Here is a 26,193-nt window from a genome sequence, read left to right as displayed (position 1 = left end):
AAAAGCCCAATGAAAAAGCTAACGTGGCAGAGATCTGAGCTAAGGTTGTGAATGACAACAGTGGCAGCAAATAAACAGTGATACGAAAGGCATCATGGTAGGGGTCTGTATATAGTATGAAACATCTGACAGCTACAGCTGCAGTAAACCTACTCTAGACAAGACTGAGCTGATTATATGAGGTTATGCTGTTAATATTTTGCATTAAGCATTTTGCTCAACTACCACAATTTATAAACAGGTGCATCCTCCTCTCTTCCCTCTGCAATTTACTTTTGAGCTGGGTATAGGAAAGTGCAAAAGTAATTAACAGTTCTCAGGAAAACCCAAAAGCCAGGAGACAGCTTTAGTGCCTCATTAGAAAGAGCTGAATTTATAAGACAAGTCCCAGGTAACAATCATTATTCTTGAGGTGAAAAATAAACAGACCCATAAATGAGGGATGAGGAGGTAAGGGGCGGGAAGAAAGGAAGGGAGAAGTTAAGGAAGGGAAAATCAAGAGAAAAGGTTTGCAATACAATTTTTACAAAATGATACGCCTTAGGAAAGCATCTATATTTCTCGAAATACCACTAAAAATTCTAAATACAGATTAGGGGCCAGGGAAATACAAAAGGTTAGCTAGAAAAGGCAATCCACACAGGTGTCCAACTCTTTTAATGAGGGGACTTTTTTGCTTATCTGTGGTGACAGATATCACGAAAATTATGCACAGAATTTTTTTTTTTTTTTTTTAGCTTATCAACTATCATTAGTATTAGCATATTTTACGTGTGGTCCAAGACAATTCTTCTTCCAGTGGGGCCCAGGGAAGCCAAAAGGTTGAACACCCATGCTTGAGACACTTAAAAATAGAAAAATTAAGATTAAAAAATTAATTCTCAACAAACCTTCAATTGAGTTCAACCATCAAAAACAGCGTAACCATGGCTAAATAAGATCGAAATGTTTATAAATAATACTGGTAGAAACTTGACTTGTGCTCTGCTGATTGATACAAATTTTACACATTTTTCTGTAGTCTATTTTTACCTTCAAATAAAAATTATAGGTAATATGGAATATTTCATTAAACGTCGAGTGAAAAAATCCAGAGAGATAAAATAGCCTCATTATCATCTATTAGGTAAAATGTGAATTTTTAGACTCTCTGACTGGAACTTCAGAAACTTCCTTATGTTAAGAGACTAAACTATTAAAAAGCCATCTGTAAGACTCAAAGCCTACATGCTTGGTGTGGGTCACTAAATTTCTTTTTGGAAGACTTTCTGCTATCAGCAGTGTCTCCTTGGACCTCTATGGGCAACTTGCCCTTAGGCGGTGAAATGAGAGGCACACTGGCTCAGGAACTCCTTCAGTATAACAAGAATTTTTATGGCTGTTTGAAATTCCAAAAGTGTTTAAAGTCCTAGTAAAGTTTCCAAATATACTCTAAGAGAATTCACTTCAGCTCCATGTTTCACCAAATATACGCTTCATGGTCAAACCCTACAATACTGCACAGATGAATGCCTCCCCCAACATAAGAAGCTTCAGGAGTTATATGTGTACAAGGCTGAGCAACAATCATCTATCTGCCCCACACGGGGAGCTCTTGGGATAACTCTCCAAAGAGAATCAGTGAAGCATAAATCTTTTGCAACTGCTCCGGTCTTTCTAAGAATCCCACCTTTCCAGTCATAGAAAGCACTGGGATACTAAGCATTAAGAACACTGCTCTAAAACCACAAAATCTGTGGGCCTTCCATCTTCCACTTTTCACCTACACAGGGAGTTACTGAAAAGTACAATGCGTAAACCCTGTGGCTGACTGTTAAGAGTTAAAATACTAAGACAGCCTCTAGTAAATAGTTGAGTAATCAACCAAGATAGTCATAAGCATCACACAAAATGGGATTCATAACACCCAATCAGGATGAATGAAGAAGTGTATTCCACCAACAAAGCAAACTCCAAAAGTTAAATCAACTTACCAACAAGTACTTGGTATACTCAGAGAGAAAAAAATGTCCCAGCATATCTATAAATAATATACCACATATACTATAATACAAATATCCACTGATTTGTTGTTTTCCTCTAAGAGACCTCATGAATGAAACTTAACGGACCAACCTTAATTTAACAAAGTTGCTGAAACTAAGTCTTTTTTTTTTTTTAATTAGGAGACAGGGTCTCACTGTGTTGCCCAGGCTAGACTTGAACTCCTGAGCCAAGTACTCCTGCCTCAGCTTCCTGAACAGCTAGACTACAGCACATGCCACTGCACCCAGCTTGCTTGAAAAAAATCCGTGAAGTCAACTGACAGCTTTTCTATATAAAAATCTCTGGCTAGGCACAGTGGCTCACACCTGTAATCCCAGCACTTTGGGGGCCAAGATGGGAGAATAACTTGAGCTCAGGAGTTTAAGACCAGCCTGGAAAACAAGGTGAGACCCCATTTCTACAAAAAAATTAAAAATTAGCTGGGTGTGGTGGCACAGGCCTGTTATCTCAGCTTCTTGGGATGCTGAGGTGAGAGGATTGCTTGAGCCTGGCAGGTTGAGGTTGCAGTGAGTCATGAACACACCACAGCACTGTAGCCTAGGTGACAGAGTGAGACCTTGTCTCAAAAAAACAAACCAAATACACAAACAAACAAAAAAAAAAACTCTTACAAATTCACAATTTACAGGAAGGTGAAGACTTTGAAAGAAAAATATGCAAAAAAATTCACAGGCATTTCACATACACACAGAACAAAAATACAAAGGCTAAAAACATACAAAATATTCAGCCTTCTTTATCATCAAAGAAGAATAAAATAAGATACAATGTTTTTATCTACCAAGTTGAAAGTTTAAAAACCAAGAATAATCGATACTGACAAAAAGGCAAGAAAACAAATTCTCATGTATTGCTGGCAAAATTTCTAGGAGGCAATTAGGCAGTATGTATCAAAAGCCTAAAAACTATAAATAAATATCTTTTGACTCAGTAATTCCATTTCTCTTCATGTAAAGTAACCTCAAGTGTGAAATTAATGTACAAAAAATGTTTGTTTAAGCATTACATGTAAAAAACTTAAACCACCTAAAGGTTCAACACTATGGAAACAGCTTAATAAATATATAACTATATCTACTCAGTGTAGCTCTGTGTTTTAAATATAATGATTTTGAAAACTGAGTAGAATGGGAAAACCCTCATGATATACTATTAGGGGACAAAGTTATAAAACAGCATGAAGAGCATGATGTCAATTGTGTATACAAAAAAATATATAAGGGTATGTACCAATACAGTAATAGTGGTTACCTATGGGTAGAAAGATTGGAGAGGATTATCTTCTTTTCTGCTCATTTCCTATATTATCTGCTTTTCTACAATGAATATGTATTAATTTTGCTGGCTAAGTACTTTATCCAAAATAACCTAATGAGGCAGGTACTATTATTATCCTCATTTTAAAAAATTTTTTAATTATTTATTTTTGAGATAGGGTCTCACTCTGTCACCCAGGCTACAGCACACTGGTACGATCACATCTCACTGCAGCATTGATCTCCCAGGCTCAACTGATCCTCCTACCTCAGCCTCCCAAGCAACTGGGACCACAGGTATGTGCCACCACACCTGGCTAATTTTTAAAAATTTTTTGTAGAGATGGGATCTCAACATGTTGCCCAGGCTGGTCTTGGATTCTTGGCCTCAAGCAAACCTCCCACCTTGGCCTCCCAAAGTACAGGGATTATGGGTGTGAGCCACCACACCTAGCCTATTCCCATTTTAAATAGAGGAAACTGGGGCACCAGGGTTAAGCAGCTTGCCCAACGTCACGCAGTCATGGAGCCCAGATTCATCCAAAGCTGACCTGCCTCCAGAGCCTGATCTCTTAATTACTTTGCAAATATTCACATTAAAAAAAAATTAGGCCTGGCGTGGTGGCTCACGCCTGTAATCCCTGCACTTTGAGAGGCTGAGGTGGGCACATCACTTGAGGTCAGGAGTTCGAGACCAGCCTGGCCAGCATGGTGAAACCCCACCTCTACAAAAAATACAAAAAATTAGCCAGGCATGGTGGCAAGCACCTGTAATCCCAGCTACTTGGGAGGCTGAGGCAGGAGAATTGCTTGAACCCGGGAGGCAGAGGTTGCAGTGAGCCGAGATCGCGCCACTGCACTCCAACCTGGGCAACAGAGCGTGACTCCATCTCAAAAAAAAAAAAAATTAAAGCAATATGTCTGAAAATCTGTAATTACATGCACTGCAAATTATTAAAGAAAGAGGATCTATGTGGGCCAGAATTTTCAGAGCAAATAGGGAGGAGGAATTTCAGGGCAGACTGGAAAACGACCGTTCCCTCTGCTTTCAGGTTTTGTCTTTTTGTTTTTACTCAGATTATCTTAAAAGTCACCTATTCCCTTCTCTACCACAATTCTCCCTCCCTTCAACACTGACACAAACAAATAGCATTATTGAAATCTTATGCCGCATGTGGCAGCACTCCCCTGCCTCTGTCCTGGCCCACCCAATTCCCTGAGAATTCCTTTCCTGCTTCAAAGGCCAAGGTAGGTCCCATCAATAACCCCTCAGAATTCTATGCAGACGTAAAAATGTAACTCACATTCTAGGATAAAATAATGTCTTTTCCATTTTACTTCCAAACAGAAATGCATACAATTTTCCCTTAAGGAAGTTACAAGGTAGTTTAGATGAAAGCAAAGTAAGTTCTTGGAAACGCGTTATTAAAATACAGAAGACTCTTGATAAACTCTGGTGGGTCACGTGTGAACAGGCAAGAACACAGGATCTTTTCCTGTGTATCATGTGATGTTCCCGCTCTAGCCTCCAAACAAAGGCCTGACAGATATATGAGTGCTTGCAGTTAACACTGTGAACCACCTAGGGCACCTTGGGATTTCTGTATGGAGGCAAGGATGATTAAGTTGGAAGGGACTAAAGAAACGTTTTCTGTATCCTAGAGGGAAAAATATTAAGAATCAGTATAAAACAAGCTCTAACCATCTGTTATTCTTTCTTTTTTTATTTTCTCTTTTTTCTCTGTTATTCTAAAATTGGACATTTGATCAAGTTAAAGAGAAGTGAAGCGCCTGCCAGTGGAGGCAGGAATTTAGACTACTAGATAAAATATCACCACTAGTGTTACAATTAACCTCTTACAAAACAAGGACAGCTTTTTTTTTTTTTTTTTTTTTTTTTTTGAGACGGAGTCTTGCTTTGTCACCGAGGCTAGAGTGCAGTGGCCGGATCTCAGCTCACTGCAAGCTCCGCCTCCCAGGTTCACGCCATTCTCCTGGCTCAGCCTCCCGCGTAGCTGGGACTACAGGCGCCCGCCACCTCGCCCGGCTAGTTTTTTGTATGTTTTAGTAGAGACGGCGTTTCACCATGTTAGCCAGGATGGTCTCGATCTCCTGACCTCGTGATCCGCCCGTCTCGGCCTCCCAAAGTGCTGGGATTACAGGCTTGAGCCACCGCGCCCGGCCCAAGGACAGCTTTTTTAACTTCAGGGACTAATAACAGTACTCCCCAGTTAGAGTTCATAAAGGATTATTTTGTTTTATTATTCCAGATCTTATTAAAGGCAAGACTCTATTATTGAAGGGCTGTGGTTTTACACCTGATAAATTAGAGATTGATTCATATGTCCAGTACACAGATATACATTATCATATTTTTGTTTCGCAATAATGAATCTAACAAAAGACATTCTTACCAAGGAAGGAGACTAGTGAGGATGAGCTCCTTCAATGAGAAAGATTTATTGAAGCGGTCCCAAAATGAAGGTCAGTTACTTTTTTTTATAAAATAAGATTTTTGACCAGGCATGGTGGCTCATGCCTATATTCCTAGCACTTTGGGAGGTCAAGGCGCGCGGATCACCTGAGGTCAGGAGATCGAGAACAGCTTGGCAAACATGGTGAAGCCCCTCTCTACTAAAAATACAAAGAAATTAGCCCCATCTCTACTAAAAATACAAAGAAATTACAAGCGGGCGCCTGTAATCTCAGCTACTCGGGAGGGAGGCAGGAGAATTGCCTGAACCCAGGAGGCAGAGGTTGCAGTGGGCCAAGATCGCGCCATAGCGCTCCAGCCTGGGTGACAGACAATTTTCATATATCTTTTGAAAAAGTTATAAGGTCTCAAATTTGATTAAATGCTGTGTTAAAATATAATTATTTGAAAAGTATTGTATGGATCTTTAAAAATGTTCATATCTTGCACCCAGTACTTTAATTTTTGGTAATTCATCTTTAGGAATTAATTGTACAAAACATTTATGCACAATACTTTCTGTGCTTTTTAAATGACATTCCAGAGGCTTCCTTAATGTCTAATAATAGGAAACCAGTAAAATTATGGTATATCCATATGATAAAATATTTTGCAGTTATTAAAAATTGTTGTACAGAAAATGCTCAGAAAAAACACTACATGAGAAAATAACTGATAAAACTGCTCTTATATATTTCATTTCAAAAAGCATATATGTTAGAAAATATAGCCAGGTATGGTGGCTCATGCTTGTAATCCAAATACTCTGGGAGGCCGAGGTGGGAGGATCACTTGAGGCCAGGACTTTGAAACAAGTCAGGGCAACATAGTAAGATTTTTGTTTTCACAAAAAAGAATTTTTTAAAAAATTAGCTGGGCATGGTGGCACGTGACTGTAGTCCTAACTACTTGGGAGGCTGAGGCAGGAGGATCACTTGAGCCCAGGAGTTTGAGTGAGCTCTGATAGTGCCATTGCACTTCAGCCTGGGTAACAGACCTTGCCTCAAAAAAAAAAAAAAAAAAAAATTAAAAACTCATCTTGATGGTCAATACATAGACGCACTTGTTTACTTTTCTACAATGTAAAAACATCTCTAAAAATAAATAAACAGCTCCAGTAACTTAAGAGATTTGTTAAAATAGAAAGTCTGTTACGGGAATTGCCCAAAGACAATCTTTTATATTGTCTTATGCAACAGACTTTGTTCTCTCTCTAAAACAAAACGCAATATATTAAATATGAAAGACAGAACAGAAGCATGTGAAGCCCACTCAGATTAGGACTTAAAATGGTATTGGTATTTCAGCGGCGATCTAGTTAGTGTAATCAGACACTGTGATTCCTGTATGTGTCTTATACGTGTTAGGACTGTATTCTTCAGCATTTACCAGTCGGAGGTGCTTCACTCCAGCTTCCTATCCTGCAGCACGGAGATGTCTTTGTTTCTAAGGCGGACAGATAGAAGCCATCAGACAGCTTGTATTACACATCTGGAAAAAACTGTCTATTATTCACCCATCTCTGCTACAAATAAATTTCAATAACCTTGATTCTGTAAAAACAGTTTAATCCCAAAAGAAGATACACACTATAAACTTCCTTCATTTCATTTTTATTTTTATTTATTATTATTATTACTATTTTGAGATGGAGTCTCACTCTGTTGCCCAGGCGGCTGGAGTGCAGTGGTGCAATCTCAGCTCACTGCAACCTCCACCTCCTGGATTCAAGCGATTCTCCTCCTCAGCCCCCTGAGTAGCTGGGATTACAGGCATGCACCACCATGTCTGGCTAATTTTTGTATTTTTAGTAGAGACGGGGTTTCACCATATTGGCCAGGTTGGTCTCAAACACCTGAACTCAGGTGATCCGCCTACCTTGGCCTCCCAAAGTGCTAGGATTACAGACGTGAGCCACTGCACCCGGCCTGTTTCATTTTTAAAACTAGCACTGGTTATCTCTAATGAGCTTGTGGAGTACAGTAGAACATAAATATAATAGTTATAATTTTATGATATGAATTGTACAAAACTCAGTGTGACAGCTACTCATTTTATTAGACAAGCTTCCAGGGATGTAAAGATTCAATAACATCATTTCTCACACTCTGTTCACAAAAGTCTGGGTTGAATGTTGATTCATTTCTGCAGCTGTGTGAAGTTCAAACAAACTACAATACATTAGAGAGCTTATACTGCTGCCATATTTTAATAATGTTCCTAATTTTCTTTTATGAATAAAACCAAAGCATCTTTATTTAGCAAATGATACTGAGTTGTTATGAGTGAATGTGAACTGCTAAAAAAAAACCTGAATTCTAAATTAGCATCAGTTCTGCAATGGACACATGTTGGTTTAACATAAAGCCATGAATCTCTTACTTCACACTGTTGTATCACTTGGGTAACTACGTAACTTCCTACAAACAGCGCATAATACTGCAGCACACAAGAAATCTCATCTCTCACTAATTCTATTCTCTCCCATCAACTAATGTACTCATATCATATATGCCTTTATGCAAAAGGCCTTTATGCCTTTATGTGAAAGTCATATATGATACCTGAAACTGCTTATCCCAATTCAAAAAATTCAGTTTCTTCCAAGTTATATGTAAATCTCAAGGAACTATTAACAAAATTCTCCTTTGAATTCCAAACACCAAGCTGGGTGCGGTGGCTCACTCCTGTAATCCCAGCACTTTAGGAGGCAGAGACGGACGGATCACCTGAGGTCAGGAGTTCGAGACCAGCCTGGCCAATATGGCAAAACCCTGTCTCTACCAAAAAAAAAAGAATAAATAAATACAAACATTAGCCGGGCATGATGGCACATGTCTATAATCCCAGTTATTCAGGAGGCTGAGGCAGGAGGATCACTTGAACCCGGGAGGCAGAGGTTGCAGTGAGCTGTGATCAGGTTACTGCACTCCAGCCTGGGTGACAGAAGGAGACTCTGTCTCAAAAAAAAAAAAAAAAAAAAAAAAGAATTCCAGAACACCGATATAATATTAGCACCTTCCAGTAAGTGTAGATATGGTGACTCTGAGATAATTATTTCATTTCTTTCTCTTCCTCTCCACTCTCTCATTCTGAAATGATCCTAACTAGCAAATTGAATACAAAACTTGAGAGAAAAACCTCATTTAAAAAAAGAAACTTGGCCGGGCATGGTGGCTCACATCTGTAATCCCAGCACTTTGGGAGGCCAAGGCAGGCGGATCGCTAAGGTCAGGAGTTCGAGACCAACCTGGCCAACATGGTGAAACCCCATCTCTACTAAAAATATAAAAATTAGCTGGGCATGGGGGCAGGCGCCTGTAATCCCAGCTACTTGGAGGCTGAGGCAGGAGAATCACTTGAACCTGGTAGGCAGAGGTTGCCGTGAGCCGAGATCGCACCACTGCACTCCAGCCTGGGTGACAAGCAAGGCTTTGTCTCAAAAAAAAAAAAAAAAAAAAAAAGAAAGAAAGAAACTTGCTAATCTATAAGGTATTTTTGAAGCTTCTCCAGTTTTAATAGTTACTTATCTAAGTTGCTTTGGCATATAAATATTGTCTATATTCTCTCTCTTAAAAAGAAAAAAGGATCTAGGAGAATTGGAAAATTATATTTAAAAACTTTAAGTAAAAAAAAGAAAAAATTTGTTATTAATTGATGCTATAATAACTACATTATTATCCAAATTCATCAATGTCAGGTAAGTTTCCTGTCTCTGTGATCATGATCTTTCAGGTCTCATTTTTCTTATATCTGGTGTGCTACAGGAAAAGGCTGTCTGGATACTCAGTTTGGAAACATGAGGAAGAGCTCCAACAGGGCAATTTCTAAAAGACTGCCACAAAGGGAAAGTGAATGATTTGAATAAAAAGCAATACTTTATTTCTTAGAATGTATGCTCTCCAGGATATATTTCAAGGATAATATTTAATCAATTTTATACAGTAGCAGCATAGTTCTAGAAACATTAGAAACACTACTGTCAGCTTTCTTTGTTCATAATAATTAAGCAGAGTAAATGTTTACAGAAAGAAGATAGAGCCTGATACATCTCTGTATAACTGTCATAATGTTTAAATAAAAACCACCCTAAGCTGGACACGGCAGCTTGTGCCTGTAATTCCAGCTACTCAGGAGGCTGAGGCAGGAGGATTGCTTGAGACCAGGAGTTCAAGACCAACTTGTGCAACATAGCAAGACTCTATCTCTAAAAATATTTTTTAAAATTAGCTCAGCATGGTGGCACACACCTGTATAGTCCTAGCTACTCAGAAGTCTGAGGCTGCAGTGAGCATAAAACAACCCTAACGCTTACAAGGCTGGTGAAATCCTTAGATGGCAGTGGAAATAGAGGCTAGAGGACTGAACCAAGCAAGAATGGACATTGAAGAGTTCAGTCCTCTGGCACAGAAGCTTTAACCTGAGGCTCCTCTGAGTTATGCTGGTTTTATGTACATTGAGGTGATGAATTTAAAGATATGTTCAGCCAGAAGCGGTGGCTCATGCCTGTAATCCCAGTACTTTGGGAAGCTGAGGCAGGTGGATGACCTGAGGTTGGGAGTTCGAAACCAGCCTGACCAACATGGAGAGACCCCGTCTCTACTAAAAATACAAAATTAGCTGATCATGGTGGCATATGCCTGTAATCCCAGCTACTCAGAAGGCTGAGGCAGGAGAATCGCTTGAACCTGGGAGGCGAAGGTTGCGGTGAGCAGAGATAGCATCATTGCACTCCAGCCTGGGGGACAAGAGTGAAACTCTGTCTCAATTAAAATCAAAAAACAAAAAACAAACAAACAAAAAATGTTCATTTTAAGAAGACAATTAGAAAAAAGGTGAACTCTGAACCAAAAGGACGCAAAGTGCCTACGCCACAGATGTGCACACCCCTCCACATTGCCCAAAGTTGTCTGTTACCCCTTTTGCATGTCAAATGTTGGGGTGGCAGGGCATGGCAGGAGTAGCTGCCCATGGTGCTGAACCCCAGGACACAGCACAGGCGAAGAACTAGCCAAGACCACATACAACTCCTCAGTGGAATTTCACACTGTGATGGTCAATACTGAGTGTCAACCTTATGGATTGAAGGATGCAAAGTATTGTTCCTGGGTTTGTCTATGAGTGTGTTGCCAGAGGAAATTAACATGTGATTCAGTGGAAGAGGCAGACCCACCCTCAATCTGGGTGGGCACCATCTAATCAGCTGCCAGCTCTGCTAGAATAAAGCTGGCAGGAGAAGTTGGAAGAGCAGACTTGCTGAGTCTTCCAGCCTTCATCTTTCTGCCGTGCTGGATGCTTCCTGCCCTCAAACATCAGACTCCAAGTTCTTCAGTTTTTGGAATCTTGGGCTTAAACCAGTGATTTGCCAGGGGCTCTCAGGCTTTGGCCACAGACTGAAGTCTGCACTGTCAACTTCCCTACTTTTGAGGTTTTGAGATTTGGACTGATGCACCACTGGCTTCCTTGCTCCTCAACTTGCAGACAGGCTACTGTGGGACTTTACCTTGTGATCGTGTGAGCCAATTCTTCTTAATAAACTCCCTTTCATATCTACATCTTTTACATCTATTAGTTCTGTCCCTCTAAAGAACCCTAATGCACACATATATTCTACTTTTCCACAGTTACAGCCCAAAATTATTACCAATTTTCCCCATAATTTCCACTTATTATTTTCACTATTAAAAATGATTCATGTCTTAGTAGTTCTAGCCGCTATAACAGAATACCATAGACTCAGTGGCTTAAACAACAAACATTTATCTCTCACAGTTCTGTAGGCTAGAAAGTCTAAAATGAAGACACCAGAAGATTTGGAATCTGGTGAGGGCCCATTTCCTGGTTCATAGACACCATCTGTTCACTGTGTCCTCACATGGTGGAAAGAGGCCTAGAGAGCTCTCTGAGGTCTCTTTTATAAGGACGTATTCCCATTCATGAAGGCTCCAAACTCACAACTTTATTACATCCCAAAGGCCCTGCCTCCTAGTACCATCACATTGAAGGTTAGAATTTCAATATACAAATCCACGGGGGAGACACAAACATTCAGTCTGTAACAATGAGAAATTCTCTTTTCATTTACAACAGACCAACAAACTGAGAAAAAAATATATAACTCAATCAACGTATTAGGGTTCACTCAGCAAGCTGCAAAGTTATTACTGTAGCCTGAGAGTCACAATATTTCCCAGCAACATAAGCCAAAATCTACTGCCATATTTTAGAGTTCATGATCCACCATTTGGTTTAAGACCAGTATCTTAGATAAATGATAATGTAGAAAATAAATCTATTAATAGATAAATATATGTATTTGGATGTGTATAATGGTTTTTGTTAGAGAGATTAAGCATAAAAATTTATCCTGAAAACTCTTAAAAATATTACCTCATTAAGCGAGAAGTAGAAAGACAGCATTTAGTAACATTTAATTTTGATGACATGCATGCAAGGTAAGTGAGCGTTTGAAGAGGGAGACATGCAAACAGGTTTCCCAAAAGTAAGACACTTTTTACCACTCCGATTTATGGTAGTCTGTCTCCAAGATAGTTTCCAATAATCCTGACCCCCTATAATTACACCCTTGTGAAGGCTTCTTCCACAGTGGATCAAGGCTGAGTCTGTGTGACCAATTGAACATGGTAAAAGTGGCAATACCTGACTTCTGAGGCTAGCATGAAAAGCACTGCAGCTTCTGTCTTAGCATCTTGAATCACTTGCTCTGGGAGAAGCCAGCTGTCATGCCATGAGGAAATTCAAGTAGCCAGTGGAAAGGAGATACGGCCTCCCACAGCAACCACCACCAACTAAGATGGCGAATGCACCATCTTAGAAGTGGACCATCCCACCACAGTCAAGCTTTCAGATGACTGCAGCCCCACCTGGCATGTGACTGCAATTGCCTTTATGGACTAAGGTCTGAACCTCTCAGTCAGGTCACTTTCTAATTAATCCCTAACTGACTGACAGTGAGATACAATAAATCATTGTTGCTGTTTTAAGCTACTAAGTTTTAGGGTAACTTGTTATACACTCTTAGTAACTGCAGCATAATTTTACCCTACTTAAACCAGGCTAATCTTCAGTGCTGTACTTCATGGATGATCCTAATGCTTTAATATAAAATTTCTGTGGCCATAATTTATGCTTTATGAGACTAGTGGTAAACAGCCCAGCTATTTTGATAGACAAGTAGTAAAGAAAAGAAAGGCATGGAGGGTGTTATGGGCAGAACAAATTCATATATTTAAGCTCTCCCAATACCTCAGAATGTGACTATTTGGAGACAGAGCCCTGAAAGAGGTAATTAAGTTAAAATGAGGCCACTAGGGTAGGCCCTAACCCAGTCTGACTGGAGACACTAAGGATGCGCATACACAGAGGTAAGACCAAGTGAGAACACAGAGAGAAGGTGGCCATCTGAAGCCAAAGAGAGAGGCCTCGGAAGACACCAATTCCACTAGTACCTTGGTTTTGGACTTCCAGTCTCCAAAACTGTGAGAAAATAAATTGCTGTTGCTTGTGTCACCCAGTCCATAGTACTTTGTTATGGCAGACTAAGATAGAGGGTGACAGAGTTGGATATTTGTCACCTCCCAAATCTCATGCTGAAATATAATCTACAATGTTAAAAGTGAGGCCTGCTGGGAGGTGACTGGGTCATAGGGGTGGGGCAGATCCCTCACCAATGGCGTATTAGTCCTGCTATAAAGAAATGCTTGACTTTGGGAGGCCGAAGTGGGTGGATCACTTGAGGTCAAGAGTTCAAGACCAGCCTTGCCAACACGACAAAACCCTGTCTCTACTAAAAATACAAAAAATTAGCCGAGCATGATGGCATGTGCCTGTAATCCCAGTTACTCAGGAGGCTGAGGCAGGAGAATCACTTGAACCTGGGAGGTGGAGTCTGCAGTCAGCCAAGATTGCACCACTGCATAGCCTGGGCAACAGAGCAAGATTCCATCTCAATAAAAAAAAAAAAAAAAGAGAGAGAGAAAAAATACCTGACACCACATAATTTATAAAGAAAAGAGGTTTAATTGGCTCATGGTTCTACAGACTGTACAGGAAGCATGGCGACATCAGCTTCTGGGGAGGCCTCAGGAAACTTACAATTATAGCAGAAAGTGAAGGGGAAAAAGGCACATCTTACATGGCCAGAGCAGGAGGAAGAGAGAGGGGGCAGGCGTTACATGCTCTTAAAACAACAAGATCTTGTGATAACTCACTTACTATCATGAGAACAGCACCAAGGGGACAGTGCTAAACCATTCATGAGAACTCTGCCCCCATGATCCAATCACCTCCCACCCAGCCCCACCTCCAACACTGGGGATTACAATTCCACATGAGATATGGAGGGGTACACAGATCCAAACCAAATCAAATGGCTTAGTGCTGTCCTCATAATAGTGAATGAGTTCTCATAAGATCTCGTTCTTTAAAAGTATATGGCACCTCCCCGACTCTCACTCCCATTCTCACCATGTGAAGTACCTGTTCCCCCTTCACCTTCCACCGTGAGTAACAGCTCCTTGACGCCTCCCCGGAAGCTAAGCAGATGCCAGCACCATGCTTCCTGTACAGCCTGCCAAACTGTGAGCCAATTAAATCTCTTTTCTTTATAAAATACCCAGTCTCATGTATTTCTGTATAGCAATGCAAGAATGGCTTAATACAGAGGGTAAACCCATAGATTAAACACACACAAACACACAAACACACACACACACACACACACAGGGTGTGGTGACTCACAACTGTAATCCCAGCACTTTGGGAGGCCAAGGTGGGCAGATCACTTGAGGTCAAGAGTTCGAGACCAGCCTGGCCAACATGACGAAACCCCGTCTCTACTAAAAACACAAAAAAAATTAGCCACGCATCATGGCACACACCTGTAATTCCAGCTACTCAGGAGGATGAGGCAGAAGAATCACTTGAACCCAGGAAGCAGAGGTTCCAGTGAGCTGAGATCATGCCACTGCTCATCAGCCTGGGTGACAGAGTGAGACTCCCTCTCAAACAAACAAACAAACAAACCTCAGAAGACAACAAAAACAGTTAAAGGGACAACACTATACTATATTATCTAAAAATGTACATTGTAGAACTATTAAAAAAAAATACAGGCTGGGCACGGTGGCTCAAGCCTGTAATCCCAGCACTCTGGGAGGCCGAGGTGGGTGGATCACAAGGTCAGGAGATCGAGACTGTCCTAGCTAACATGGTGAAACCCCGTCTCTACTAAACAAACTACAAAAAATTAGCCGGGCGTGGTGGCGGGCGCCTGTAGTCCCAGCTACTCTGGAGGCTGAGGCAGGAGAATGGCATGAACCCAGGTGGAGCTTGCAGTGAACCGAGATCGCGCCACTACACTCCAGCCTGGGCGACAGAGCAAGACTCTGTCTCCAAAAAAAAAAAAACAAGGAAATGATTGCTATAAAAGAATCATGCAGGTAGTCTTCACTTTACATGATTCCAATATGTACAATTTCAATTCCAGTTTAGTTAAACTACAGCAGTGCCCCAGTGACATACCTCAAATTTCACTTACCACATTGAATTAACTTTGAGAAACAACATGAAGCACAAACTTCACGAATAGCTCTTCTGGCCACAGATCACTATGTAATTAACAAATGTGCATCATGATCAGTGACCAATTACATCACCCCTTTCCAAGTCTATGATTGGTCACTCCACATCCGTTACTCAGTTATTGCACAGAGAGCAAACCAAGTATCTGTGTTGCTTCCTGATCTCCCAGGGATAAACCCATATAACATTTTACAAAATGAATAAATTGAAGGAAGAAACTGGCCAACAAAGACAAAAGTGTAGCAAAGAAATGAAAAGTGATTAACACTGGAAGTAAAATATGAATAGAATGTAAACAGAGTTACATATAATAGAAATAGCTGACCATGGGAATGTCGGCATCACCACCACGCAAAGACTCTAGACGTGCACCTATAAGACCTTCATAAAGAAAAGTTACTGACATACATGAGAAAAGTGATTGAGATGAAAAAATGAAGAAATGACACCAGCAAAAACTTCACATTAAAGGAACTCTGGCCAGGCACGGTGGCTCACATCTGTAATCCCAGCACTTTGGGAAGCCGAGGTGGGCAGATCATGAGGTCAGAAGATCGAGACCATCCTGGCTAATATGGTCAAACCCCGTCTCTGCTAAAAATACAAAAAATTAGCCAGGCGAGGTGGCAGGCGCCTGTAGTCCCAGCTGCTCCGGAGGCTGAGACAGGAGAATGGCATGAACCCGGGAGGCGGAGCTTGCAGTGAGCCGAGATCATGCCACTGCACTCCAGCCTGGGCGACAGAGCAAGACTCTGTCTCAAAATTAATTAATTAATTAATTAATAATAAAATAAAAATTAAAAAGTAATAAAAATACAAAAATTAGCTGGGCATGGTGGCGTGCACCTGTAGTCTCAGCTACTCGGGAGGCTGAGGCAGGAGAATCGCTTGAACCTGGGAGGCGGAGGGTGCAGTGAGCCAACACTGCGCTACTGCTCCCGCCTAGGCGACAGAGTGAGACTCCGTCTCAAAAAAAGGAACTCTTGGAGGCACTTCTCAATGTGGAAAGCACAAAGTATAAAACTTGGAAGCTGATCCAAACTTCAAAAGGAGTATAAAAATTCATCAAGGCATAGAAAAGATGTTTGTTGTATATCATAAGTTATATGATGAGAAAAAAGAAGGCAAGCACTATTCAAACTACTCTTGATAAGTTTTTACAAAGAAATAAAATCTTCTATTCTCAGTGTTGGTAATGTTTTAAATTACAGGGTACAACACTTTACTATGTTTTCACTTCCCTGTACAATTATAACAGAGAGTAAAAGGGCTTTTAATGTTTTGACAAAAATTTTTAAAGGTTCCAGAACAGTCACAATTTTTCCCACTGATTATTAGGATAGCTTATCAGTGTTTCAGCATGAGTGATCATTTTTTCAGTACCACAATGCTGTGCAAAGCAAGAACTGCCTGTAGTTACTGCTGGAGGAAGGGAATGATAATTGGGATGGAAAACAAGGAGGAGCTTCTGGGGTGACTGGCAAAGTTCTATTTCTGACCAGAGAGATGGTTTTATGAGGGTATTTTCCTTATGAAAATTTGTGAGGCTAAAATAATGTCACTGGCTCAAATCCATGGGAGCAGCAGACTAGTTCATGAGGACCAGTCTGAACCATCAGTCCAGCGGTCACCTTTCTAAGTAAAAAGAAAAGAAAAGCCACAGAAAATTACTTGGCAGAGGGCACAAAGGCTGCTGTCAGACATGAAATCAGAACCCAGGCCTTCCGGGCCGCCAGGTTTACACTCCTCTCTTTAAAGCCTGCCAGTCTTTCATGAAACAGACTTCTCGTAAAGGGCATCTTTATTGTCCGTTTCCAAGTGAGGTAATTCAGCCAGGTCTGGGTGTGGGGCCTGGGGATTTAAGATACATTACTTACTGTTAATCAGAAAGAAAAAAAAAAATTGTCAGGCCAAAAGAGAGTCACTGGCTTCAAAAAATTTTTTTAAATTATTTCTCAAGTGGTGGGTTCAGGCTTTGCAGAGAATAGTAAAACAGTTTGCATCCCTGATCCTAGTATAACAACACATTCAGTCTTAATAAATGTCATTTACTCTGTGGGGCTCAGGCAGCTCTGCTGTGGATTTATGACATCTGAGTAGGTTACAATCAATACTTTGGTTTCCCTTCTAGATTTAGTATTATAACATTTCCCCCCTCACTTAAATATCTGAATAGCTTCTGATGTTGTTTTTTCATACAAAATCCATCACGAGTTACACAGCTTCTATTTGCTTAAATTTGGGGAAAATGTTTTCTCTTGTACCTATCTTTCATTAACACTATAAGAAGAATAACTTTACGTAACTGGGATATTAACTCCATCCAATTTACTTAGCTAGTAAATTCACAACATATACCAAAAGTCTTCTGTTTTGTTTTCAGACAGGGCCTCACTCTGTGGACCAGGCTGGAGTGCAGTGATGCAATCATAGCTTACTACAGACTCAACTCCTGGGCTCAGGTAATCCTCCTGCCTCATCTTCCCGAGTAGCTGGGAATACCACACTTGGCTAATTTTGTTAGTGGTGCTGAGCTGGGGTCTTGCTGTTTCCCAGGCTGGTTTTGAACTCCTGGCCTCATGCATTCCTCCTGCCTTGGCCTCCCAAAGTGCTGGGATTAGAGGTGTAAGCCACTGTGCCCAGCCTAAAAGTCTCTTAAGATTTATTATCTTACTCTTAAAGTAAATGTCCCTGACATTAAAGGAATTTCAAAAGAGTAGCAGAGGGGGTTGTAATAAGAAACCACAGAAGTCCTGGAGCAAAATCGGATACAATATTTTATGTTCTATTTTTAGATGCACAAAAACATGGTCACTTTTAACACAACCAGTCAATTATAAGTACGGTGTTAGGGTTTTCGACTCTTTAAGTATCAAGGGAAGAATATAAATTAGTCATTTTAGGATGTACAATGACAGAAATGCACTGAGCATAAAGGCAAAACTGGGTTTTGGTATATCAAAATAACAATTAGTTTTTAAAGCTGCAAGCTCTGTTTTCTTCAAAATGGCCTCCTTTTCTCCAGGATTTAGTAATAAAATGGAAAGAAATTATGTTTTCTAGAGAGAAATTAGACCTATTACACATTTTGGAGGGGAGAAAGAAATGATATAGAGCTACCATTTTAATAATAGAAGATGGCTGTTTATTTTGCAAACTTTAGAGAATGCAGTCCACAAGGTATTTCTACCTTCCTGACAAGGATGAACTCCTGAAAAGAGGATGTACTTTGAATTTTATTTCATTTTATTTTTGAGACAGGGTCTCACTCTGTCACCCAGGCTGCAGTGCAGTGGTGCGATCTCAGCTCACTGCAATCTTCACCTCCCAGACTCAAGTAAACCTCCCATCTCAGCCTTCTGAGTAGCTGGGACCACAGGCACACGCCACCATGCCCCACTAACTTTTTGAATTATTTGTAGAGATGGGGTTTCACCATGTTGCCCAGGCTGCTCTTGAATTCCTGGGCTCAAGTAATCCACCTACCTTGACCTCCCAAAGTGCTAGGATTATAGGCGTGAGCCACGGCACCCGGCTGAATTTTAGTAATTTGAATTATACAGGCATACCTTGGAGATATTGTGGGTCTGGTTACAGACTACCATAATAAAGCAAATATCACAATAAAATGAGTCACACAATATTTTTGGTTTCCCAGTACATATAACAATTATGTTTACATTATATTGTAGTCTATTCGGTACACCATAGTATCATGTCTAAAAGAAACAACATGCATACCTTATTTAAAAATACTTTATTGGCCAGGTGCAGTGGCTCACACCTGTAACCCCAGCACTCTGGGAGGCCAAAGCAGGAGCCCAGGAGATCGAGACTAGCCTAGGCAAGTTGGTGAGACCCCATCTATACAAATAAAAAAAAAATTTTTTTTTGTTTTTTTAATTAGCCAGGTGCAGTGGTGCAGACTTGTAGTCCTAGGTACTTGGGAGGCTGAGGCAGGAGGATTGCTTTAGCCCAGGAATTCAAGGTGGCACTGAGCTATGATCACACCACTGCCTCCAGCCTGGGCAACAAAGTGAGACTCCATCTGAAAAATATATAAACAAAAATAAAAATACTTTATTGCTAAAAATGCTGATGATCATCTGAACCTTCAGCAGGTCATAATGTTTTTGCTAGTGGAGGGTCTTGTCTCAAGCCTGGTGGCTAATGACTGACTAGGGTGATCGCTGTTGAATGTTGGGGTGACTGTTGCAATTTCATAAAATAAGATAACAATGAAGTTTCTGAATCCACTGATTTTTCCTTTTTTTTTTTTTTTTTTTTTTTTTGAGACGGAGTCTCACTCTGTTGCCAGGCTGGAGTGCAGTGGCGCGATCCCAGCTCACCACAACCTCCACCTCCTGGGTTCAAGTGATTCTCCTGCCTCAGTCTCCTGAGTAGCTGGGATTACAGGCGCCCGCCACCACACCGGGCTAATTTTTATATTTTTAGTAGAGACGAGGTTTCACCATGTTGGCCAGGCTGGTTTGGATCTTCTGACCCCAGGTGATCCTCCCACCTCGGCCTCCCAAAGTGCGGAGATTACAAGCATGAGCCACTGCGCCCAGCCTGATTCTTCCTTTGAGATTTCACTGTCGCATGCAACAGCTGTTTGACAGCATTTTATCCACAGAACTCCTTTCAAAATCAGAGTCATTCCTCTCCAACCCAGTTGTTGTTTTATCAACTAATTTTATGTAATATTCTAAATTCTCTGTCATCATTTTAACAATATTTACAGCATCTTCACCCAGGATAGATTCTTTCAACCAAAAAATATCTCCAAATATGTTAAATTTCTTCAGGAGTTAGAAAAAAGAATTATAAACCGAGATGCACAATGTTAAGCCACATATGCATCTGAAGAGGGGAGGGTAAAGGGAAGCTTTTATTGGCGGAATGAGAGGTTCACATAAGCTGCTTGAAAACAGAGCTCATTGGTTTCAGGGACTCAGAGATGGTGTAGGTTCATTGGTGAAAGTGCCGTTACTGGGCAGGTATCCTTTTGAGGGCATCTTGTCTGAATTGCTGCAATTCTAAAGAAAGAATTATTTGCGGGGTTATTTTGGAAAGTCCTTGAGACAGTCTTTATCTCAGCTATGCAAACATGAGCTTTCCCCTTCATGCTCTCCTGGCTCTAGTTTGTTTGGGTCTGACAAAAAGTGATTTCATCTGGTATCTGCAACTTTCACAAGTCCACCTCAAGAAATGACTTTCTTTGTTCATCCATAAAAAGCAACTCCTCAGTCTTTCAAGTTTTATCATGAGATTGCAGCAATTCAGTTGCATCTTCAGGCTCCACTGCTAATTCTAGTTATCTTACTATTTCCACCACATCTGCATTTCCTTCCTCCATCAAGTCTTGAATCCCTCAAAGTGACCCAAGGGTTGGAATCAGCCTCTTGGGAACCCTGTTAATGTTGACCTCCTCTCATGAATCATGAATGTTCTTAATGGCATCTACAAAGGTAAATCCTTTCCAAAAGATTTTCTATTTACTTTGCCCAGATCCATCAGAGGAATCACTTTCTTTGGCAACTATAGCCTTACAAAATGTATTTCTTAAGTACGACTTGAAAAGAGAAATTAACTCCTTGATCCATGGGCTGAGGAATGGATGTTGTGTTTAGCAGGCATGAAAATATTAATCTCCTTGTACAATGCCATCAGACCTCTTGGGTGACTAGGTACATTGTCAATGAGCAATAATTTTGAAAGAAAATCTTGTTTTCTGAGTGGCAGGTCTTAACAGTGGGCTTAAAATATTCAGTAAACCACCCTGTAAATAGATGTACTGTCATCTGGGCTTTGCTGTTCCATTCATAGGGCACAGGCAGAATAGATGTAGTATAATTCTTTTTTTTTTTTGACAAGGTCTCACTGTCACCCAGGCTGCAGTGCAGTGGCACAGTCATGGCTCACTGCAGCCTCAACCTTCCAGGCTCAGATGATCTTCCTACCTCAGCCTCCTGAGTAGCTGGGACTACAGGCACACACCACAACACCTGGCTAATTTTTTATTTTTTGTAGAGATGGGGTTTCATCATGTTGCCCAGGCTAGTCTCAAACTCCTGGGTTCAAGCAATTTTCCTGCCTTGGTCTCTTAAAATGCTGGGATTACAGGTGTGAGCCACCACACCTGGCCAATGTAGCATAATTCTTAAAAGGTCCTAGGATTTTCCAAATGGTAAATAAGAATTGGCTTCAACTAAAGTCATCAGTTGCATTAGCCCCTAACAAGAGTCGGCCTATCCTTGGAATTTAAAGCCAAGCATTGTCTTGTCTTTTCTAGCTATGAAAGGCCTAAATGGGGCTGGGCACAGTGGCTCATGCCTGTAATCCCAGCACTTTGGGAGGCCAAGGCGGGCGGATCACTTGAGTTCGGGAGTTCTAGACCAGCCTAACCAACATGGAGAAACCCCAACTCTACTGAAGCAAACAAACAAAAAAATTAGCTGGGTGTGGTGGCACATCCCTATAATCCCAGCTACTCGGGAGGCTGAAGCAGGAGAATCGCTTGAACCAGGAGGCAGGGGTTGCAGTGAGCCGAGATCACGCCATTGCACTCCAGCCTAGGCAACAAGAGTGAAACGCCATCTCAAAGAAAAAAGAAAGAAAAAAAAAAGTCCTAAATGGACTCTCCTTCCAGTACAAGGCTGTTTCACCCACATTGAAAATCTATTCTTCAGTATAGCCATCTTCATCAACAATCTTAGCTAGAGCTTATGGATAACTTGCTGTAGCTTCAGCATCAGCACTGGCTGCTTTACCTCGCACTTTTATGTTACAGAGACGGCTTCTTTTCTTAAACCTCATGAACCAACCTCTGCTAGCTTCAGGCTTCTTTTCTGCAGCTTCCCACCTCTCTCAGCCTTTACACAACTGACAGGAGTCAGAGCCTTGTTCTGGGTTAGGCTTTGGCTTTAGGGAATGTTGTGGCTGGTTTAATCTATCCAGACCACTTAAACTTTCTCCATATCAGCAATAGCAACAAGGCTGTTTCACTTTCTTGTCACTCATGGGTATAGTGGAATAACCCCCCTCCCTTTTTTTTGAGACAGGGTCTCACTCTGTCACCTAGGCTGAAATACAGTAGCACAATCATAGCTCACTGCAGCCTCAACCTCCCAGGCTTACTTAAGCGATCCTCCCACCTCAGCCTTCCCGAGTAGCTAGAACTACAGGTGCATGTCACCATGCCCTGCTAATTTTTAAATTTTTTGTAGAGACAGGATTTCACTACGTTGGTATATTAGTCAATTATCATGCTGCTATAAAGAAATACCCAAGACTGGGTAGTTTATAAAGGAAAGAGGTTTAATTACCTCACAGTTCCACAGGGCTGGGGAGCCCTCCAGAAACTTACAAGCATGGCAGAAGGAGAAGCAAACACCTCCTTCTTCACATGGCAGCAGCAAGGAGAAGAGTCCATCAAAAGGGGAAAAAGTCCCTTATAAAACCATCAGATCTCATGAGAACTCGCTATCACAAGAGGAGCATGAGGGTAACTGCCCTCATGATTAAATTACCTCCTACCAGGTCCCCCCCATGACACATGTGGATTATGGCAGCTACAGTTCAAGATGAGATTTTGGTGGGGACACAGCCAAACCATATCAGTTGGCCAGGCTGGTCTTGAACTCCTGGTCTAAAGCAATCCTCCTGCCTCAGCCTCCTAACGTGCTGGGATTACAGGAGGAAGCCACTGTGCTCAGCCCCAGAGTAGCACTTTTAATTTCCTTCAAGAATTTTTCCTTTGCATTCACAACTTGGCTAGCCCTTTGGCACAAGGGGTCTAGCTTTCATCCTATCTTGGTTTTGGACATCTTTCCTCACTAATTCTAACTCTTGACTTAAAGTGAAAGCTGTGAGACTCTTCCTTTCACTTGAATGCTTAGAGGCCATTGTGGGATTATTAATTCACCTAATTTTATTTTTATTATTTATTTAGAGAGAAAGTTTCACTCTTGTTGCCTAGGTGGAGTGCAACGGCACGATCTCAGCTCACTGCAACCTCTGCCTCCCGGGTTCAAGCGATTCTCCTGCCTCAGCCTCCCAAGTAGCTGGGATTACAGACGTGCACCGCCACGCCCAGCTAACTTTGTATTTTTAGTAGAGACGGAGTTTCACCATGTTGGTCAGGCTGGTCTCAAACTTCTGACCTCAGGTGATTCGCCTGCCTCAGCCTCCCAAAGTGCTGGGATTACAGGCATGAGCCACTGTGCCCGGCCAATTCACCTAATTTTAATATTGCTGTGTCTTAGGGAATAGGAGGCCCAAAGAGAGGGAGAGAGATGGGTAACAACTGGTCAGTGGAACAGCCACTTATTAATTAATTAAGATCTCCTTCTTATATGGGCATGGTTCATGTTGTCCCAAAATGATTACAATAATATCATCAAAGATCTCTGATCAGCCGGGCATGGTGGCTCACGCCTGTGCCTAGCACTTTGGGAGGCCAAGGCAGGAGGATCACCTGAGGTCAGGAGTTTGAGACCAGCCTGGCCAGCATGGAAAAATCCCATCTCTACTAAATACACAAAAATTGAGCCGGGTGCAGTGGCTCACGCCTGTAATCCCAGCACTCTGGGAGGCCGAGACGGACGGATCACAAGGTCAGGAGATCGAGACCATCCTGAGCAACATGGTGAAACCCCATCTCTAATAAAATATAAAAAATTAGCTGGGCATAGTGGTACACACCTGTAGTCCCAGCTATTCAAGAGGCTGAGGGAGGCGAATCACTTGAACCCAGGAGGCAGAGGTTGCAGTGAGTAGAGATCACATCACTGCACTCCAGCCTAGCGACAGAGCAAGACTCCATGTCAAAAAAAAAAAAAAAAAAAAAAGTTAGCCGGGCATGGCGGTGCGTGCCTGTAATCCCAGCTACTAGGGGGCTGAGGCAGGAGGTCACTTGAACCTGGGAGGCAGAGGTTGCAATAAGCTGAGATCGTGCCACTGCACTCCAGCCTGGGCAACAGAGCAAGACTCCATCTCAAAAAAAAAAGAAAAAAAAGAAAGACCTCTAATCACAGATCACCAAAACAATTTTTCATAGTAATAATGAAAAAGTCTGAAATATTGTGAGAATTACCAAAACGCGACATAGAGACACAAAGAGAGCACATGTTGTTGGAAAAATGGTATTGATAGATGCTTAACACAAAATTGCCACAAGCCTTCAATTTGTGAAAAACACATATCTGCAAAGTGCAATAAAATCAGCTATCCTATATATTAAATATTTAGGGACTAGGGGAGCTCATTATGTAAAGGAATCCTTTGATAGTCTTACATAGATTTTTTTTTTTTTTTTTTGACATGGAGTTTCGCTCTTCTCACTAATGTTAGAGTGCAATGGTGTGATCTTGGCTCACTGTAACCTCTGCCTCCCAGGTTCAAGCGACTCTCCTGCCTCAGCCTCCCAAGTGGCTGTGACCACAGGTGTGCGCCACCATGCCTGCCTAATTTTTTAATTTTTAATAGAGATGGGTTTTCACCGTGTTGGCCAGGCTGGTCTCAAACTCCTGATATCAGGTGATCCGCCCACCTCAACCTCGCAAAGTGCTGGGATTACAGGCATGAGTGACCGTGCCCAGCCCTCAAGTAGAATTTCTAAAGTCCCTATTAACAGTTTTTGAAATCAATTTCCCCAGATATATCCCAACAGGAAAATATCTAATTAGTTATAAGTCTGTCATTGGATGATAAAATGTTTGTTTATATTTCAAAGTACAATATACCCTGGCTTACACCCAACGAAACTTTTAGATTTTATTTCAGCAGGGTAACAAAGATGAAAAATGTTTTAAGGCATCAAACCTCAGTTTTAAAACAGTGCTTCTAAACAGTAGCAACCTAACTTCAATCATATCAGGTACTGGAGATGTGAGGTTCTGTCATTCTTCCTTCAAGTTTTAACTTTTTTTTGGTTTTGTATAAAAATCCAACAGGTGCCAGGGGGTTTTGCTGTTATTCATTACCGATCTGCAGCTCTCTCCTAAGTTTTTGAACAGCAAATGGAGGAAAACAAAGGCTTCAGTGAGCAAGCCATTCAATAGATATTATGTAACTCAGGACAGTATACTCTGGAGATTCAAAAATTATAAACAAACAAGTGTTTGTTCTTAAAGTGACTGGACTTAGGTCCTTCCTCTTATCAAAGCTTTTTCTTTTATTAACTTTTACCTTGATTTTTTAAAAAGATGGCTAATCCAGGGCCACAGTGCTCATTTTAACTTTAATTTGTCCTCTCTTAGCATCAAGAGGCAAACTGAGCTCCGATATAAACCATTCACATTCACTAAAGCCCCAGTGCCAACTTTTTCTATCATTTCTATTTGGAAGCGAAGCTGCAGAGATCTCTATAGGTAACCTTAGACAGTGAATGATCTGACTTATAGGACAAGCCTACCGCTCTGTCCAGAAGCTAATGATTAATGCCACTGGGCATTCCCCTCTTGGTTCCAAGCTCTCCTACCAGATAGGCAAGGCTTCAATGCTGGTTGAGACAAGAACTTTATCTACAGCTATGAAACAAACTATTTTTAGGAACCAAAAGACAAGTTGCCATAAGGACTCAAATTATTTAAAGAGTGTCAGCCTCGGCAACATGGCAAAATCTCATCTCTACAAAAAATACAAAAATTAGCCAGGCGTAGTGGCATGCGCCTGTAGTCCCAGCTACTCGGGTGGCTGAGATGGGAGGCTGAAGTGGGAGGATCGCTGGAACCTGAGAGGTCGAGGCTACAGAGCCATGATCACACCTCTGCATTCCAGCCTGGGTCATAGAGTGAGACCCTGTCTCAAAAA

Source organism: Macaca thibetana, chromosome 4, assembly GCF_024542745.1.
Source record: "Macaca thibetana thibetana isolate TM-01 chromosome 4, ASM2454274v1, whole genome shotgun sequence".
Taxonomy (NCBI): domain Eukaryota; kingdom Metazoa; phylum Chordata; class Mammalia; order Primates; family Cercopithecidae; genus Macaca; species Macaca thibetana.
This window is presented reverse-complemented; position numbering follows the sequence as displayed.